Source organism: Orycteropus afer, unplaced genomic scaffold (assembly GCF_000298275.1).
Source record: "Orycteropus afer afer isolate SDZICR_OR568_19922 unplaced genomic scaffold, OryAfe1.0 scaffold00015, whole genome shotgun sequence".
NCBI classification, from domain to species: domain Eukaryota; kingdom Metazoa; phylum Chordata; class Mammalia; order Tubulidentata; family Orycteropodidae; genus Orycteropus; species Orycteropus afer.
In genome coordinates, this window is record NW_006921602.1 from 11,056,298 (window position 1) to 11,062,899 (window position 6,602).

The window sequence follows — 6,602 nt, forward strand, 5'->3', positions numbered from 1 at the left end:
ATTTTGGGGCCCTCGGGTCATGTCTGTGGGTATGCTGTGAGCATTCCCCCAATCCTGCAAGCAGAACAGCAAGTTCACCCCCAGAACTGACTCAGAGCTGCCGAGGTGTTGGGGATCCGGGCTGGACCTGCACCCTCAAGGAAGGATGTCTCAGGGCAAAGATCCTCACCAGACCCAGAAGTAGGACTGCAGGCCTCTAGCTTCACATATCAGTGAAATGGCAGGCAGGCTACTGAAGTGGTGAGAGGAGCCTGGATGCGAAACAGGAGACCTGGCTTCAGCCCTGGCTTTGCCCTCCCTCCATGAACAGCTTGGGCAACCCCTCTTCCTCTCTGGGGATCTATGAATTTATGATATTGAGCCAGGTGCCAGGAACACAGAGACAAATAAGGTACAGTCCTCACCCTTAAGAAGCTCACAGTCAAGTGACTGTGAAAGAACATTCCCAGATGGAGCAAAGAGCTCAGTTCAGGGTGGAGCCAAGTGGGAAACAGTGAGACTTACATACCAACCACCAAAGATGAAGAAATTGAAGATTTTTATCAACTTCTGCAGTCTGAAGTCAACCAAACATTCAATCAAGATGTGTTAATAATTACTAACAATTGGAATGTGAAAGTTGGAAACAGTGAAGAAGCATCTGTAGTTGGAAAATACGGCCTTGGTGATAGAAATGACACCAGAGACCATATGATAGAATCTTGCAAGACCAATGACTTATTCATTGCAAATACCTTTTTCCAACAACTTAAATGGTGATTATACATGTGGACCTGGACATATGGAGCACACAGGAATCAAATTGACTACATCTGTGGAAAGAGGTGAAGGAGAAGCTCAATACCATCATTTAAAACAAGGTCAGGAGGTGACTGTGGAACAGACAATCAATTGCTCATATGCAAATTCAAGCTGAAGCCGAAGAAAATTGAAACAAGTCCACAAGAACTAAAATATGATCTTGATTATATCCTACTTGAATTTAGGGCCCATTTAAGGAAAAAATATGATGCATTGAACACCAATGACTGAAGACCAGACAAACTGTGAGATGACATCGAAAACATCATATGTGAAGAAAGCAAAAGGTCATTAAAAAGAGAGGAAAGGAAGAAAAAACCAAAATGGATGTTCGAAGAAACTCTGAAACTTGCTCTTGAATGGAGAGTAGCTAAAATGCGAAGATGGGCTCAAGGATTGTGAGACCAGGCAGTGTTTCGTCCTATTGTACATAGGGTCATTATGAGTTGGAATTGACTCTATAGCACCTAACAACAACAACAAGGCTGAGGAAACTCAGAGAGGAGAGGTGTGGGGGCTGGTGAGCTCAGGGAGTGTGTGTGCATGTGCCAGGTGTGAGGATAAATCCTCAAATGGTGCTGGTAACAACCCAGTTGGTGCCACCACACCTACGCACTCTTCTAGTTGTAATTGCCCCAACAATAGACCTCTGCTCGGGGAAGCAGACTGTGGGGTTTGGCCTACACTCAGCTCATGGATAGGCCAGCTGGTGACAGGTGAGGCAGCTTAATGGGAAAGTCTCTGCCCAATAGGGATGGAAGTGGGAAGTAGTTGAGCCAATTATACTGGTTCCTGCTAGGATTTGAACTAGGGAAATGCAGAAGATGGATCAGTCAGGAGCAAAAGGTAAATGGAGCTGCCACATAGAGAGAAGACACGAAACTGGAGAGATACCAGTAGGCCTGGGAGAGAGTTACCCAGGCTGAGCTCCTGACTACCACTATCTTTATAAGCTCTTGTCCCTAGTTTTTTTTTAAACTAAGGATGGCCTGAGTGAGACACCATCATCCTTGTTCCCAGAACTATATAAACAGTTAAGGATCTCCTTATTTCCCTGGCTCCCAGAGAGAAGACTCATGTCTAACAGATAAGGGAACAACCAACTCTCTCCACCATTCTGTAGGAGAGGCCACTGTGGTGAAATGGAAAGGTTAGAGGACTGGAAATTAGGAGATGTGGGTTCAAGTACAGCTCAAGTACCTATAAGCTTCTACAGGAACCAGGTTTTTGAAGAAATCTCATAAACCTTTTCTCTCCTTCACTGATTATGATCAGGCTAAAATGAAAATCAACATCAGTTTTGACAAGTATGAAGTAGCCAGAAAAATAAGGGTGGTTAATGTCCTCTTAGGGCATTCCTCTTTGTTTGATGGAGGCTGATTAATTGAGTGTGTTGTTATTAAGTTGTTGAGTGATTTCAACTCATAGGGACTCCATGTGACAGAGTAGAACTGCCCCATAGTGATTTTTTGTCTGTAATTTTCATGGGATCAAATTGCCAAGTCTTTCTCCCATGGAGCTGCTAGGTGGCTTCAAACTGCCAACTTTCAGCTAGCAGCTGAGAGCTTAACCATTGTGCTACCAGGGCTCCAGATGACTGTAGGGGATTCTAATCCTATCTAGTTGATAGCGGCAGTTCTGGACCCAGCAAAGTGCTGATCAATCATTCCCATGGTATCCTCAGTAGACTCAGGTCTGGGTCCTGGGGAGAGTAAAAAGCCCAAAGAGCTATTCCACTGACATTTCAGGTCTTTTTAAAATAGGGGTGGTGGTTATAGGCCCTAGTCAAGCTTTAGGCCTGGAATTGAACTCACTCCTATGGTTTCTAGCCAAACAATAGTACAAGGTGAACATTTACACCAGGTAGGTACACTCCTTAGAACAATCAACCATGGGAGATGATCAGAAGGGCAGTATTTGCAGAAGGAGAAGAGAGCAGGAGAGCATAGGAAAGAAGGACACAGGGAAAAGGTAACCACAGGGAGGAAGTGGGAAGAGAGCTGTTACATTGTTGGAAGTGCAATTAACATCATGAAACAAAACGGTGTATGAACTGTTGTATGGAAGATGAATCTGTTCTTTAAACTTTCACCCAAATTATAATAAAAAGAAAAAAAAATAGAAGTGGTCAATATTCTTTCATTACATTTGTGTGAAATATAGAGACAGAAATAGATTAGTTGTTGCCTGGGGCTGAGGTCAGAATGTGGAGTGACTGCAAATATGCAAGAGGGATTTTTTTGGGGTGATAGAAATGTTCTAAAGTAGACTGTGGTGATGGTTGTACAAGTCTGTAAATCTTCTGAAAGTCAAAGAATTGTTCATTTCAAGTGGGTGAATTTTACAGTATGTAAATTATATATCAATAAAGTTGCTAAAAAGTAAGGGTTCATTAACGGAGAAAGGATTTTTCAATAAACAATGCTGGAATAATTGCACCTCTATATGCAAAAAATAGGAGTTCTGGTAGCATAGTGCGTAAGACACTTGACTGCTAACCAAAAGGCTGGTGGTTCAAACCCACCAGCCACTCCTTGGAAGGAAGGTTGGGAATCTACTTCCATAGTGATATTGCCTGGGAAACCCAAAGAGAGGTTTCTAGAGTCAGGTCCAACTCGATGGCACATAACAAAAAAACAATACATGCAAAAAATGAAGCTTGACCCATACTTGGCATCATATACAAAAACTAATGCAAAATGGATCATAGACTTAAAATTACGAAATTCCTAGGGAAAAAAAAAGGAAATTTTGGTGTTCATGAGTTAGGCAAATATTTCTTAGATTTGACAGCAAAAGCATAATCTATAAAAGAAAAAAAATATTGATAAATTGGACTTCATTAAAATTAAGAACTACTCTGTTTTAAAAAACAACTGTTCATATTTTGACACCTCCACCCCACAAAAAGAGACACTGTTAAAGAAGTGAAACGACAAGCTATAGACTGGGAGAAAATAGTTTCAACACACGTATCTGATAAAGGACTTGTGTGTGGAACATATAAAGTACACTCAAAGCTCAGTGATAATCCAATTACAAAATGGAGAAAGACACTTCATCAAAGAAGATGTATGAATAGCAAATAATGAATGAAAAGATGCTCAGTGTCATTAGTTAGTAGGAAAATGCAAATTAAACCACAATGATATAGCACTACCCACCTACTAGAAAGGCTAAAAACAAAACAAACAAACAAACAACCCTAACAGTATCAACTGCTGATGAGGACTCTGAGCAACTAGAACTCTCGTACATTGCTGGTGGGAATATAAGTGGTGTAGTCACTCTGGAAAACAGTTTGGCAGTTTCTTATAAAGTTAAATATAATTTAGCCAGCAATCTCACTTTTAGTATTTACCCAAAAGAAATGAAAAACTTTTGTTTACACAAAAACCTGTACACACATATTCATAACTAAAATGTGATTGCTAAAAATTTTCCTTCAAAATTCGTTAACAATTTTGGTTGAACAACATGATGAACATAATTAATGTTACTAAACTATACATGTGAAGATTGTTGAAATGACAAATATATTGTTACAAATATATTTACCACAGTGAACAAAAACTGTACTTGAGCTGGTGAATGGGTAAACAAATTGTGGTGCATCCATAAAACGGAATAATCCGACCATAGCGACCCCTCCTTGGGTTTCCGAGGTGGAATCAATATGGAAGTAGATTGCCCAATCTTCCTTCTAATAAAATGGAATACTACTCAGCAATTAAGAGCCCTGGTGCTGCAGTGGTTATGTGTTTGTCTGCTAACTGAAAGGTTGGTGGTTTGATCCCACTAGCCTCTCAGTGGGAGAAAGATGTGACAGTTGGCTTCCATAAAGATTGGAGGCTTGGAAATCCTATGGGGCAGTTCTACTCTGTCCTATAGGGTTGCTATGAGTTGTAATCAGAACTCTGTGGTAACAGGTTTTACTCGGCAATAAAAAGGAATGAATTATGGATACACACAATAGCATGGATGAATCTCAAATTTATTATGCTAAGTCAAAGAAAGGAAATGGAAGAGACTAATACTGCTGGCATAGTGCCTAAGGCATTTGACTGCTAACCAGAAGACTGGCGGTTCAAACCCACCAGCCACTCCTCAGAAGGAAGGTTGGGCAATCTACTTTCATGGTGATACCACCTTGGAAACCCAAGGAAGGGTTGCTATGAGTTGGATTCGACTTTATGGCAGTGAGTTTGGTTTTTTGGTTTGGTATGAGTACCTTAATATACCATTCTCAAAAAAGCAAAACTACAGGGAAAGAAAACATCAATGATGCCACATCTAGGGGTGGGGGAAGAAGTTGACTACAAAGGGAACTTTTGAGGTGATGGAAATATTTTACATCCTGATTGTTATGGTGGTTAAATGATTGTTTTGCATTTGTTAAAATCATAGAACTGTACACTAAAAAGGGTGAATTATACAGTATAAAAAATCATGCCCCAATTAAAAAAAATAAGGGTTGGGTTCAACTTCCTTCTTTCCCTCCTCTGTTCCTGCCTAATATCATGTCTTCAGAGCCTAGGAAGAAATGCCCTGATTCAGCTACCCTGAACACTGCTTTGCTTCTGGAAACAAAAGGCCAACCCACTAAGAACGTTCTATTCAAGGCCACGTGTCTGTCTCCTTCAGTCCCATCCCATCTGCCCACCCTAGTCACCAGGGCCAGTCCAGCATTTCTAATCTCCATTTCCCCTTTCCTGCCTGCTTGTCCTGGCCATCTGGAGTCCTTGAGGTAACCTGGGGAAGACAGCAAATCTTTATGATCCGAGTGATGTGTGGGTGAGAGATTCTGCTTGGAAAGAGGGAAACTCCTCACATTCAACTTTCCATAGTTCTCACCCATAAAATAGCCACGTGTCCTGGGAACAGACAGCCAGAGAGGGCATCTATCTCACTGCATCCTTGCGCGAGGGTACCTCTGTCACTGCTGCAGTATTTCCTGGGCTGCCAATGCTTTGGCCCTAGCTAAAGCAATATCATACCCAGAGTCACCTAGTCCTCTCAGGGGAGCCAGGAAAAGAGGCCTTGGGACTTGGGAAGCAGAGCAGCAGAGTCTGTTAGATGCACTGGGCATGTAGGACCAGACTGTTCTAGGCATGTTCTTACTGAGGAACATCCAGTTGGTGTGTGATTTCCATGATGGTTCCTCTGAGCCGAGGGCTCCATGTCAAGGGCTACACTGTTGTTGTTATTGTTAGGTGCTATACAGTTGGCTCCTACTCATAGCAACCCCATGCACAACAGAACGAAACACTACCCAGTCCCACACCATCCTTACAATCCTTGTTATGCTTGAGTCCATCATTGCAGCCACTGTGTCAGTCTGTCTCGTTGAGGGTCTTCCCCTTTTTTACTGACCCTCTACTTTACCATGCATGATATCCTTTTCCAGGGAGTGGTCCCTTCTGATAACATGGCCAAAGTAGGTGAGGCGAGTCTTGCCATTCTCTTTTCCAAGGAGCATTCTGGCTGTACTTCTTCCAAGACCTATTTGTTCATTTTTCTGGCAGTCCATGGTACATTATTCAGTATTCTTTGCTAACACCACAACTCAAAATCATCAACTCGTCTTCAGTCTTTCTTATTCATTGTCCAGCTACGCTAGATATCTGCTATCCAGGGGTAATTTTGAGCTGAATATCTATGTCTGAATGCTTTTACCTCTCTGAGCCTCAGTTCTTCCTCTGTAAAATAGGCAGGGTCATCCCTGTCTTACAGACCAACTCTGAAGCTAAAGATGAGATGAGGACCATGAATGTTCTTTGTATGTTATAGAGTGCCAACCA